Below are 14,294 nucleotides of genomic sequence, written 5' to 3'. Positions count from 1 at the left end.
GGGGTCGGGGGTCGGGGTGTCGTGTCGATGTCGGGGTAGTGCGGTGTCGGTGTCGGGGTGTTGTTTCGGGGTCGGGGTGTGGTGTCGGGGTCAGGGTGTCGGGTCAGGCTCGGGGTCGGGGTGTTGTTTCGGGGTCGGGGTGTGGTGTCGGGGTCAGGGTGTCGGGTCAGGCTCGGGGTCGGGGTGTCGGGTCAGGCTCGGGGGGTCGGGGTGTCGGGGTCGGGGTCGGGGTGTCGGGTCAGGCTTGGGGGTCGGGGTGTCGGGGTCGGGGTCGGGGTGTCGGGGTCGGGGTGTCGGGGTCGGGTGTCGGGGTCGGGGTCTCGGGGTCGGGGTCGGGGTCTCGGGGTCGGGGTGTCATGTCGGGGTGCCGGGTCGGGGTCTGGGTACCGTGTCGGGTCGGGGTCGGGGTGTCGGGGTCGGGGTCGGGGTGTCGGGTCAGGCTTGGGGGGTCGGGGTGTCGGGGTCAGGGTCGGGGTGTCGGGGTCGGGGTGTCGGGGTCGGGGTCGGGGTCGGGATGTCGGGGTCGGGGTCTCGGGGTCGGGGTCGGGGTCTCGGGGTCGGGGTGTCGTCTCGGGGTGTCGGGTACCGTGCCGGGTCGGTTTTTTTCCTTTTCTTCTTCTTCCTCCTTTCCCTTTTCTTCCTTTTTTTTCCTTCTTCTTCTTCTTCTTCTTCTTCTTCTTCTTCTTCTTCTTCTTCTTCTTCTTCTTCTTCTTCTTCTTCTTCTTCTTCTTCGTCTTCCTCCTTTCCTTTTTCCTCTTCTTCTTCTCCTCCTCTCCTCTTTTTTCTTCTTCTTCTTCCTCTTCTTCTTTTTTCTTCTCCTCCTCCTCCTCTTCTTCTTCCTTTCCTTTTCCCTCTTCTTCTTCTCCTCCTCTCTTCTTTTTCTCTTCTTCTTCATCTTTCCTCAAACTAAACTAAACCTAAAACTAAAACTAAATCTAAACTAAACATTAACCTAAAACTAATAAAACAGAAAAAAAGGAAAAAACTAAATCTAAACCTAAAACTAAATAAAACTAAACCTAAAACTAAAACTAAATCTAAACTAAAACTAAAAAGGAAAAAAACAGAAAAAAAGGAGGGGGGCTCACCTGGGGCAGGGCCGGTGGAGGAGGGGGCAGGGCGGTGGAGGAGGCCCCGGTGGAGGAGCTGGCCGGGGCGCGGGGGCGGCCTGGGGCGGCGGGGGCCGGGCCCGGGGCGGTGGGGCGCGGGGCGGCAGGGGGCCGGGGCGCGGGGGGGGGGGGGGGGGCGGCGGGGGCCGGGGCGGGGGGGGGGGCGACGGGGCGGTTGGGTGGCGGGGGCCGGGGCGGTGGGGCAACGGGGCGGCGGGGGCGACGGGGCGGGGGGGGGACGGGTGGTGGGGCGACGGCGCCGGGCGGCAGTGGCGACGGGGCGGGGGGCCGGTGGGGCGGCGGGTGGTGGGGCGACCGGGCGGCGGCGAGTGGTGGGGGCGGCGGCGCGCGGCGGGCGGCGGCGGCGGCGGTGGGGTGGGAAGTGGTGGCGGGGCGCGTCGGCGAGGAGAGAACAGAGAGTAACGGGCGGGGGGGGGTACGGGCCGTTAGGTAGTGTCCTCTTTGCCGTCCGCCTATCTTTGCCGTCCGCCCTTTTGCCTCTTTGCTGTCTGCTGGCAGACGGCAAAGAGGTGGGCCGTTAAGTTTTTTCCAAACGGGCGGGGGGTGGGGGCCACCTCTCTCTTTGCCGTCTGCCAGCGGACGGCAAAGATTCTTTGCCGTCTGCCAGCAGACGGCAAAGAGCCCACGGACGGCAAAGAGCTTCTTTGCCGTCCGCTAGCTGACGGCAAAGAGCTGGCAGATGGCAAAGTAGCTGATTCCATTAGTGATACCTCATGCTCAATTATGTGGCTCTCCTTTGGGCTACATGATGAATGTGATTTGACATTGACTGATGGTCACGATTGGCACGGGTGTTTTTGATCTCTGTTCACCTGTTCCAATGAATGTGAGGATGTCAACATGACTCACTTCAAGGAATCAAAATAGCAACATCAAATTAGAAATGAAGAATTAATAAAGAAAATAAAAAAAATCTTTACCCTTTGCGTCCCTAGAAAAGTGTGGCTGAGGTATATCCTGGCGTGGCTGAGTTCTTGCCTTGCCGACACGACACTGCCTTTCGCGCTGTTATAGCTCCCACGAAAATGAAGAATCGAGCAAAGGGGTGGAGGGGGGTGGGCTAGGGTTCTTCTACTACGAACGAAAGAGAGATGGGAGCGGGCGGAGATGTGGCTTACATGTGGCAGTGGCGACATGACCCAGAGTCGTCGACTCTGCCATCGGCGCGGTTAGGGCTACCAAGGACCTGCGAGAGAGATGAGAATGGGCTGAGGCACTACTAGGAAAAGACTAATTAGTGGCGCACCTATTTTTGCCCTTAATGGCGCACTATAGGTGCGCCACTATTACCACACCACTAGTAACAAATAGTAATGGCACACTATAGGTGCGCCATTACAATGCCTAGAAGTGCGCCATTACTATCTGACTTAGTAATGATGCACCACATAGAAGTGTGCCATTACTAACAATTTTTTCCAAAAAAAAGTTTCGATTTTTTTTTCAAGAAATTTTCAAAAAAAATTCAATTTTTTTGTTTTTTTCTTAATCTCGAGTCACTATGGCTTAATCTCAGGTCAATATGCTTAATCTCAAGTCAAATCGCACTCCGTAGTCAAACTTCTCGGAAGGTCACCAATCCTCACACTACTCCAGCCCAAGCACGCTTAACTTTGCAGTTCTATCCAACCCCAGCACCAACTCACTTAACAGGCACTTATTGATATATCTATCATATCAATCCCATTAAACCTTATTGATGTCTAGGACTTGGTTCATGTTCATGAGTGTGATGAAATTTTGAAAAAATATTTCAAACTTCCTGGTCATATTACGTATCATATTTTGAAAAAAATAAAAATAAAAACATAAAATTGAAACCACATTTTTTTCTGTTACTAGTGGCGCACCTAGCAAATGGTGCGCCACTACTAAGTTTGAATTTTTTTCCATTTCCCCCCCTCTAGATCTTAAAAGGCCCATATCTTTCCTTCTGTTAGATTTTTGGGGATTCTTAAAATCTTGAACGGGGGCTCCTCCGGTTCAATTCAGATGTAACTTTTCGAGTAGATGATTTTTTATATAAAAACTTTTTAATCCGAGTTCGTATGCAAAAGTTATGCCCATTTTACTAAATTCCAAAGAGATTTTGCAAATAATATCGAAATTCATATTTGTAAATTTTCCAAACAACTAGACCACATATCACATGGGGAACTTATTTTATTTTATTTTTTTGACATTTCCATCATTTTCTTTTATTTTTTCTAAAACTGAAAAAGCGGTCGGGGGGGTGGGGGGTGGGGGGTGCAAAGAGAGTTAGTAATGGCGCACCACCTAACAAAGCGCCATTAGTAACGGTTACTAATAGCGCACCTGTTACGTGGTGCGCCATTACTAATTGTTGCAAAAAAATAAAAAAATGTTAGTAGTGGCGCACCGTGGTTGTGGTGCGCCATTACTAGTTTGAACTAGTAATGGCGCACTATACACTGGTGCACCATTACTAGTTTTGAAAAAAAGTAAAAAAAACATTTGTTAGTAGTGGCGCACAGAGTGTGTGGTGCGTCATTACTAGTTAAAACTAGTAGTGGCGCACTATGCCCTGGTGCGCCATTACTAGTTTGGAAAAAAATGTTAGTAGTGGCGCACCGTGGGTGTGGTACGCTATTAGTGATATGGATATTAATGGCGTACCTACACATGATGCACCACTGCTATATAGCAGTGGCGCACTACATATGTGGTGCGCCATTAATGTCCATATTAGTTATAGCCCTTTGCCTAGTAGTGAGGCGAGCGAGCTATCATGAGGCAAGAGAGATGGGGGTCGTACATGTGGCAGTGGCGACATCACTCGCCGCCGGACAGATAGGGTGCACCAGTGCCATGAGAGCCAAGACTGATCTATCCACCCGCTCCTCTTTCTCTCGCAGCAACCGCCCGCACCGGCCTCTCACCTCTCGCGCGGCGCTGGATCCCCTTCTTTGTCTCGCATGCGGAGCGCCGGATCTCCGTCTCCTTTTTCTCGCAGACGTAGCAACCGAGCAATTTCTACATTTTGTTTTACGATGGTAGTGCAGGCCAGTAGGCCAGTAGGCCCAATTGAACGTAAGATGCCCAAAAAAGCCACCGGAGCAGCAGCCCGAAAAGTTCAGTGTAGCCTGACACGCGAGTTAGCATGCACACGAGATTTAGGTGGGACTAACAACAAATCCGACGACCGAAAATGATTAGACATGGCGATCCAATGATTAAAAATGTTGATGGCCTAAGAGGGCTGGGAGGATTCTCAGTTTTAATGTATCTAAAAATGTACGCCTTGTCTCTTAGAAGTTTTGGATATATCTAGGTTAACTCTAACTCCATCGTTTCCAATGAATAAGCCATATTTTAAATTTAAATCTCCAATCCTAGGAAATAATAGAATTAAAAGGGCAAAAACGAAGTGAAAACACCTTTTCTCCTACTTTTTCTTAAAAAAATAATTTCTCTCCCAATTTAATTAAGGAAATCACTAGATGTTTGCACAAAGTTCCAAAATGCAGCATGTAAAGAAATAGCAACATCCTGGAGGATACGAAGATCCCCTCTTACAGGAAACTTTTAGGAAACATCCGCACACATGCAACAACGTAGCGAGCAACAAAGGTACGAAACTGAAGAAAGCAATTCGTTGCAAAGCAGACGACCTCATCCATGAGTGATCCAAGGGCACCCACCACCTTGACCTGCAAAACACGTCGGCTACTACAATCTTCTAGATCGAATTTGAAGAGCCTTCATTTCCTTTTCCATTTCCTTCTGCAATGACAAAGAGAGTAAACAAGGCACGCGAAAAAATTGACGGAATATATGAAGAGCTAACATTAATATGGAGAAGTCCTACTTTGCCGGTAGAATGCCAAGGATCATGTCCTTCATAAGAGTGGGGCAGCTCCTGCAGAAATCATCAAAGCCATTCGTGGACACCACTGCCCTCAGGTTGTCCGGACACCGGAGGAACTTGCAACACGCCTTCTTCAGCCCGTCACAGCCATGCTGCTCGGCAAGCCCTAGTATGGAGGTCACCGTGCTCACGTCTATGTGCTCACGAAGCTTCTTCTCGCACATCTCCCGAAGTGTTGGGAGGTTGTACCTGTCTGCCGCGAGGAGCAAGTGATGCAGCAGGGCACCCTCATTTTCACCCGCGACGATCACTGGAAATGAGTCACTGTAGATGAACCCAAGCATGGCCTTGAATACCGTAGCATCCATATCATCTATATGCACGGTGGCGGTCGTGGACGTACCTTCCTTCATGGGGCCAAAGATAGCTGCCCTAAAGACCGTAGACCGGGCCGCGAGAATACACATATGAGTGGTGAATGTCTTGTGGCTCACATGGAAGACCACGTCGGTGCCCTCCCCAGCCTGGAGAAAGTCGGTGAAGTTCTGTTGCATGTTGAAAGGTGGCACTGTAATGAATGCGGTCTCCCATGTTCGATTTAGGACCACGACGTCGCACCGGATGGTGAAACTGTCGTTCTTGAGATGTTTGTCCAAGACTGCCCTCTCGATGTACTTAAACGCATCAGTGCACTCGCCTCGTAGCTCTAGTATTTTGCTACCATGGATACGTGCCAGCTCTTGCTTGTCAGTCGCGTCAACGAAGCTAAACTTGATGTGCGGCTTCATGGGCCCTGCTGTGGTGTCTACTTTCTCGTCGAGAAAAACACAAAGTACTACGACGCCCGTTTTCGCCCAGGTCATAAAGTGCAGGATTATACACGATTTTCCAGCGGTAGCATCCGACGGAGAAACAGTGAGATATGTTGGATTCGCGCGTGCGCGAGTGGCCTTGGACGACAAGCAAGTGGTACCCGTTGGCGCTGGGGCAGGTAGGAGAGCTGTCAGCGCCTAGGAGCTCACGGTGATGACAGATACACCGGCGAATGACATGGTAGACTAATCTGCAACTCACTACCGGCGATCAATGAACCTTGGGTGGCTAGTTAGCTAGACCGTAGGAGAATTACACCGAGGCAGGAGGCAGCAGAGGGGCGGCCGGCAACGCTAATCGCCTTTTTAATGACTTTAGGGTGTACTAGCAAAAAGTGCCCGTGCGTTGCAACGTGAAATTAAATTTGTCACAAATATTTAAGAGTATTGTAGCACAACGCCGCACTTCAGGTACATGACGGTAGATGCATACTCTTGCCAATGCAACTTTCAACATTGTGGCTCGCTTCAGGAGATAATTTGTGTGGCATCTCCATTAATACATCTGAGCTCTATCTTTGACCTCTCGTTCCTTGGCTACAGATAACACTGTCAGTCGCTCATTTGTTTCCCCTTTCCTCACTGAACAAACAGCTAGTCTCCTACAGGCCATTACCTTTTTCATGGACATAATCTGCCAAGGTCACATTATTCTAGATTGCCTTGTAAAAGCAAGTTGTTTTCTCAGGATTGGATGAAACCTGTAAAAAAGATCCTTCTAATGTTGCTGCCCAAAAGCTTATGTTGGTTTTATATAACTGAGATATTCACTACCTTCCATTACCTCAAAAAATCTCCCGGAGCTCCAAATTGTGGCACTTTCCTCTAACGAATTCTTCAGTGTTGACAATTGAGCTTACACTGCTTCACGTAATAGTCCTAGCAAACCAACCGCTGTAGAACCTCGGTCCAGTATACAATCCGGCTCAAAATAAGAATTTGTTGTCAGCATGCCAGGATCCATGCAACAGAAATAAATAATATGTTCTTAGAAACCTGAAAAATAATTTAGCCACTCAAACAACTTTCAAGTAGCAAAACAATATAAAATTACCATGGGCCATTCATGAGAAAAAACATTGTTGGTACTAATGATCTTGAGGAATACCATAAACCATCCAAGAAGTCAGCTGGTTAAACATGACATGTGTGCGTCGCAAAGTAGCATATTCTTATTTTTTACCATTACCTTCAATGAAAAGGAAATTATAATAGGCCAACAACAGGTCATAAGGTGCATAAGAAATATGCAAGTATGGAAAGTACTGGCAATGAAAATGGAAGTACAATGGTTTCCATGCAAACGCAAAAGGAATGCAAATAGCAGTTATTTTTCTTCAGAAGTCACAGAGATTGCTCTGAATGTAGTTTTGCAGTAGTGGAACCCCCACAATGGCGTCTTTTATGACAGGTTAAGAAGCGGTTCAGCTCCCTGTAATAAAATCGCAAAGATATGAGCCTCTCACTAGCACTCCTGTACAATAAGGAGAAGTCATTTGGTACTCCATGAATCCGCGTTTGAACAGAATAAAGAACCATTCTCTCCTCTAAACTTAGTCAGCACATGCATCTTCTATGGATGAAGTTTACTCAGCCCTGTTTAATCCGCCCACAGGAATAGAATCTCCTGTGTGTATTGACCACCATCATGGCACTGACAATGCCCACAACGGTATCAACCCAATACCCCTCCCGCTCTGCTCTATCCCCTGCCTTCGTTTGTCACTATGCCAGAGGACGTCGCTGCCGGGATCTGGATGTTTCATAGAAAGCTTGTGCACCCAATCATCCTACATCCTGATGTCATATGACAAAAGAATCCATCGGAAACATCAACACAAAATCAAGAATTTCTATGTCGCTTAGTCATCTGCAAATCTAGCATCATATTCGATTTCATTAAGCATATAAAAGATATTTCCCTGATAAAGTGATAATTTTTCAAACACAAATTTCTTGTGGAATTAGCACATACATTTTCTTGGCAACCAAAACTCAGGTTCTGCGTATTACACTGTAGTAATGTAATGGGTATCATCGATCTTCTGAAACATAATAAGAAGGGCTAGCTTATAAAATAAAAACATCGTTTTACAGCTCCATAAGTATTAGCAAACATGACATGACAGCAGGAGTGACATTGTCTAGGAAATGTGCCCGTGCGTTGCGGCGGGAAAATAAGTACCCGTGCACCTGTTGAAGAAATGTGTAAACCACCAATCGAGATCTTCCCAATTGCATGACATGAGAAACTGTAATTCTCCTAGTGCAGGCATTCAACAAAGCAATTAAAGCAAAGTGTAACATTCCAAAGCTAATAAAAAGATTTTCTTTCTTATACCATAGGGAAAGTTCACAAAATCTGCAATCAAGCAAAAAAACGAATTTACACTAAAGGTTATGAACAAAGAAAAAACATTTATAACTCTTAAAAAGATTTAATTCATTGTTGAAGATTGATTGAAGATGAACAGATAAATTCAAGTGTCATGAAGTTGCAGTGACAAGATAATTTGGCCCCATTAGGAAAAGGATTACAAATGAAATATTTTGATGCAGCAAAGAACCAGCACAACATTTCAGTGAAAATAAAAATAGAATGCTAGAGGCACCTCTAAAGGAATGATTTGCTAGGTTGTCGAATACCACTAAAAGAGCATCAACACCTTTAAATGAATGATCTGACTGACGAGGTACCACCGAAAGAGCATCAACTTCACCTTCTTGTAGACCACCGTCAGATTACAGTCTTATCTATGGATGACTACTATAACAATCTTGAGTCATAGGAAAGAGAAGACAAAATCTGATCGAAGAAAAAAGCGAGAACACATCTTAGAATTGTAGTCTTACTTAAAGATAATTGCTGGAATGGTCAGACTCTTAACTAATCATCGACACACTCTTTGGTGTCGCCTCTTTATGCCCATATCTAACATATATACAAATGCTAGCATACGTAAACTCAAGCACAATTGTAACTCTTAACCAGATGCATTAACACTGTCCTAGGGATCATCCTGCTGTCGCGGGTAGTCGCGCCACTTTCTTTTCTTTGTGGTGTGGTTACTCTGACAATCACACACCTATCCTCTTTTTTTAGAATGATCGGAATGGCGGTTCCATTGCCAAGACAAAACAAATCAGACGCCACAATCTTGGATTACCACAATGCATTGTATTGTAAGAAAACTTCGAGATCACTATTAATTTTAAGATGCCACAACAATACATCCATCCTCTTCATATCATCAAGACAAAAACAAGATTACATATTTTGCAGCGGATTAAGATAACAATTTCAACTGATGCCAGGGTTTCTTTAGAAATACAACATTACAAACTGTAGGCTCCTTGTAGAGAAAGATCGGATATATTGAAGATACAATCCACCAAATAGGACTACCCAACAGATTACAAATAGTGCAATCATGTCCAGCAATGACTTCACTATCCATGTCATTGTTGTTAGTGGGCACGACAAAATATCTGGTGGAGCCTCTGTCTCCCGTGCACCACACAATCTCCGGTGGTTCCCAGCTAAGCTAGGCTCGCCCGAATCACAATTTGGTAGACGACATTGTTATATCATCACTAATGTTTGAATTAGAATTTGGGATACCCGTCGTGCAAACAGAATAATCAGCTTCTCTGTTTCTATTAACAAAAAGTAAACACATTCCATCAGTGTGTAACTGCAACTATCAACACCAGGCCATAAATTTCTTAGATTTTGAATCCAGATTGAACTATAGATTTATTAGCAAAAAAGACTGCATCTGAAAAAACAAATATTGTACCAGAACATGCATTTGTAGAACTTGATACCATGGAAATAAAGTATGGTGCAATGGAAATAATAATAAACTTGATCAAGAAATTTTCTGATTAGCACGGTACTTGCAAGGTATTACGACTGGACCACTACTGAATGACTACTGAAACATATATATGTTTATAGCTCCACATTCAATGCGAAAATATGAAGATTGTTAGCAAATGCATTGAGAGTAGCATTGGTACATATGCAAATCATCATACTAATTAGAAGAGCATACCCTGCGGCCTGCGCCTCCTCGGTCACTACATCGAGCCCAGTCTTCTTGGCAGTCGCCTTGGACTTGGCGGCATGCAGCCCCTGCCCCTGGTGTGTCCATGTTGTTTGCGACAATTCTCCAGTCCATGGTGCCAATCCTTGTGAACTACCAAGTTTCAGTACCAGTGCAAAAGAAGAGTAACTATTCAAATCAACCTAGTGCAAGCTGCTACCTGGCACTTGCAGCTGCCATTCAGAAAAATGTGTGTGACAAGATGGTTTTATAAGAACTTATGCAATTTCCCTATGAAAGCTCTAATGCAAACACATTAATTACACATATCTGATACAATCATGGTTGCCATCTTGAAAAGAAGATCTCGCACATGGACTGACATATTTTAAACACAGTATTACAATCACCATCACAACGGTTCAGAGATGAATGTAGGCATAGAAAAGTAACTGAAAATTTCTAAAACTCATATCTGACGAAACTCGATAGTCAAAACTTTTCACCAACAGAATATATACATGGATCAGTGTGCAGCGCATGTAATAATTAAACACAGGGCAAAAGGACTATATAACAGAAAACCTAGCGCATTTCATTCTGCTACTGCTACTGAATATCAAGGTGTTTTTCAGATATCAAGGTAGGCCTCTGCTATTTCTATGGCGTTCACATCCCCTAGCGCATTTCTACTGCTACTACTACTGTATATCTGAAAACTTTTCACCAACAGAATATATACATGTTCTCACTACTGCTACTGAATATCAAGGCATTTTTCATACTGCATTTTTCCAGGCTTCAGCTTACATGCTTTTTCCTAATATATTTTCAGATTAGGCTCGCCCGTTACCATACAACTTTTAGAACGAATAAATCATATATTACACAGAAACTGCAGAGAGAAAAATAGAATAAGGGAAAGAACCTTGAACCACCGACACACACAACTTCCAACATAGAACCTCTAATGAAGTTGCAACATTTGCATCTCTTCAAGCGGCAGTCCCCCATGCTAAGTCTCTGCTTCTAAGCTAATCAGTAAAACAACACCAACAATCAATTATTCGGTTTATTAAATCTACATGCTATTTGAGCCATTGTAATCTTTACTCACATGCATTTGTTAGAAAATTAGGGGCATCCTGAAGCAAACAAACAAATTAAGAGAAGACCAACAAAGGAGAAACACGGTTAACAACGGCCTGAAGTTCTAATTTTGTCATACCGTAATACATAAGAATATGTGACTAAAACATTTCTAAACAGAGGACCGACAGACATGGCATATTTAATACCATGGAGGCTTAAATTGTGTGTGACCTATGTGGTTGTGAATTTCGTCAAATTCCAATGAAAGGGCTTCAGAGACTACCTTGTGAGTTCTTCTACAGCATAAATCTCTTTGCATCATTCGATTCTTACTTTGCAAACAGCAGTAGCCATTATATGAGGGCTATAGTATGTTTGATTGACACATCATGTGCACCAATGTGTAAACCTGAGTTCAACACCTGCCATCACATTCAGTTATTCACTTTCTCTTCTTAGAAGCCCCAAACTGATTAAAAACGGGAAAAATGATAATACATCAGGAAATATAAAATGCATAGCAACAACAAGCAGGAGCACATTTAGGCTGCAGTACAGCCTAAAAATTGCCGACCAAATTTAAGCACGGTAAAATAGTTATAAGCAGATCCATGACATATATATTCTTACCGAATTGGTGGCCTATCTCCAAGTATTTCATTCTTCATTCTAGAAATTTGTCAAGAGCACTACTGGACAAACTGAAATTGCACCGGAGGCAAGACAAAGATCAGAAGATATATGTTGCTTCCCTGGGTGAATGTCCAGATTCAATTCGCTCGCCGTCCGCCCCTGCGTGTCCTCCACATGAAATTAGCAGCTGCTGCATCAAAATAGTAGCATCAGCAGCATCAATCAACAAACAACAGGAAAACAGCAGTATAATATGCAACTAACAGGAGCACACCAGCAACGCACAACATACAGAGCAATCGTCCCTCTCACCTGCCCTCCCTGCACCAGCAGCGCACCAGACCGTCCTCGTCCTCGTCCATCTCCCCCTGGGAGCCCGTGCCTACCCTCGTTTCTCTCCTTCCTCCCAGTTTTCTCTCTCCCTCTCCCTCGTCCTCCCTCCTTTTCTTCCAGCAGCACGCCAGAGCAACCATGGTGCCGCCCCCGAGAACCCCCGACGCCTTGCAAGGTCCCGCCGCCGCTATCCTGGATTCGGCCGTCGACGAAGTTCAAGGGGCGGCGCGCGGCGGGGCGGGGTGGGAGGTGGAGGCGGCAGGGGGTGCGAGGCGGGGCGGGGCAGGAGGTGGCGGTGTCGGGGACGGGCGGCGCACGGCGGTGTCGGGAGGGGCGCGGTGAGGCGGGGCGGGGCAGGAGGTGGCGGCGGCTGGAGGTGGAGATGGATCGAGGAGGCAGGGTGGTGCGGGCGGCTGAGCTATTTTTTTTCTCTCTTCCGTACCGGTTCAGGCTGACTTATGACGAGGACTGCGGCTTAATTTCTAAGAAACAGGGGGACTTTTTTGCAAAAAGACTGACGACGGACGACCAGAAGCAATCGGTGGTTTATTAGTAATATATATATATATATATATATATATATATATATAATATATATATATATATTAGTATATATATATATATATAAGTAAAAAAAAATTAGTATTAGTATTAGTAGGTAGAGAGGTAGAGATAGAGATAAGGACTGTAGAAACAGATCAGAGGAGGTCAAGATCTTAAGTGGGCCTTTTTTCGAGGGATTAAATGGGCCTTCTTATTCTGATGACACTGGCATGTTAAACGTGAACGTGCAGGCGTGCTACAAATTAAATAGTGCACCCGTGCCCGTTTGCATTGGTTTGGTATATTATATAATCATCGACGCTAATGTTGCTGCTGCAGGTGCCGTCAATTGCACGAGGAGGTCTCGTTAGTGCAGTCTGCTGGACCTCTCCTGTCTCCTTCCTTGTTCTTTTTTAGCTAGGAATATAAAAAAGCATAAAAAATAGTTTCTCCTTTTTTAGAAGGTGGTCCTGCGTGACTTGATTTAAGGTGAAAACGGCGCTTGTGCCTGTTTCTTTTTTGAAGGCGTCGCTTTTGAAGAATTTGGACTTTAGGTATTGTCTTGGTTGTTTTTGTACTGCTACTTTAAAGACTAGATCACTGTAGCGGGATTTTTTTTTTTGCTTCTTTTTCTTTTTTGGTTGTGTGCATCCATAGTGTCATTAGGGTATTGCATTGTTGCACAAGCTGAGGTAATTGGTATCTTCGTGATATTAATATATTCCCTTTGTTAAAAACAACACCCATGTTTCATAACCTTATATTTCTACAACAAGACCCTTGATGGAAAATTCCTGCAACAAGGCCTTTGTGGCAAAATTTGCAACATCATCTCAGACATCTTCCTTGTATTCCTGCAACAAGACCCTTATTGCACAATTTTTTGCAATAAATATCATGTTGCAGAAACATCGCCGTCGCCTCATGCCCTGCACTGTTGATGTTTGCCACCCCCGCCCCCCTCCCCCCTCCCTAATGATCGAGCGATGCTACGTGATTAGCGATGCGAATGCACGTATTCCTCAAATCTATTATACCTAAGAGATTGATCCCCACTATAGGACTTATCTCAACATGCAGAGCATCCACATCATCGCATGTGCCACATCAGTTGTTCTGTTGCATCGTCATAGTTTTCTGCCGTCGTGGCCCACACAATGAATGAGGAGTCGCTGCCTTCCCTAATTAACTCTCCCACCCATCTCCCACTTAACTCCCCCGTCCATATTCTCGATGCTATTCATCTTCTCTGCATAAATGCATGAGTAACAAATGGAGCGATTCTCCCCTATAAACTTCCATCTTCATCAGAGTTTGTTCTCCCCAGCTTCCGTCCACACCATATCAAGTACTCAGGTAATTAGGTTTCTCCCTTAACATGCTGGAGATGACGAATTTGAAGTCCTGACGGTCCACGCCCGTCGCCTGCTAGCATGGAGGCTTCTAGAACCAGTCGGTTGTCGATCGAAGACGCCCGCCTCCGTTGCGCAGCCACCGTATGCAGTGTCGCCCTCCTCCTACTTGACAGTTCGGCAACTTTCCGCTCAGCGTCGCCGTTCTCGATTCGCCATGGCCAGTTCATCAAGATCTTCAACATCTGCCGCTGGCTGGACCTGATACATGTGTGCGTGCTGCGTAGATTGATCCCATCCCTCACGCTGCCATCAATGAATAAAAGTACGTGATGCCATGTAGTACTGATGCTTGGGTATTGTATTGGCAAATCTTGGCGTGCGTGCATATCCTTCTATGCAGGTTTGATTCCCCAACTTAATTATTTAGTGCTCTTTTAGATGGTATAAATTCATTGCAT

The 14,294-nt window shown here is 45.4% G+C and overlaps 1 long non-coding RNA gene across 3 annotated transcripts; it reads right to left on the bottom strand.

The window, feature by feature from the left end:
• Positions 1-9,029: 9,029 nt before the first annotated feature.
• LOC123149761 (uncharacterized) lies at positions 9,030-12,350 on the bottom strand. Of its 3 annotated transcripts, XR_006474835.1 has the most exons (5): positions 11,918-12,350; positions 11,603-11,795; positions 11,256-11,394; positions 9,890-10,914; positions 9,030-9,488 (listed from the first exon to the last, which is right to left on the bottom strand). It is a non-coding gene; the product is annotated as an uncharacterized lncRNA (long non-coding RNA). The 3 variants fall into 3 exon arrangements; XR_006474833.1 differs by having other exon boundaries at positions 9,890-11,394; XR_006474834.1 differs by having other exon boundaries at positions 9,890-11,394; positions 11,603-11,792.
• Positions 12,351-14,294: the final 1,944 nt, after the last annotated feature.

The sequence above is a fragment of the Triticum aestivum genome, chromosome 7A, assembly GCF_018294505.1.
Source record: "Triticum aestivum cultivar Chinese Spring chromosome 7A, IWGSC CS RefSeq v2.1, whole genome shotgun sequence".
NCBI lineage: Eukaryota > Viridiplantae > Streptophyta > Magnoliopsida > Poales > Poaceae > Triticum > Triticum aestivum.
Note: the sequence above shows the minus strand (reverse complement) of the source record. Positions and strands in the feature narration are given on the sequence as shown.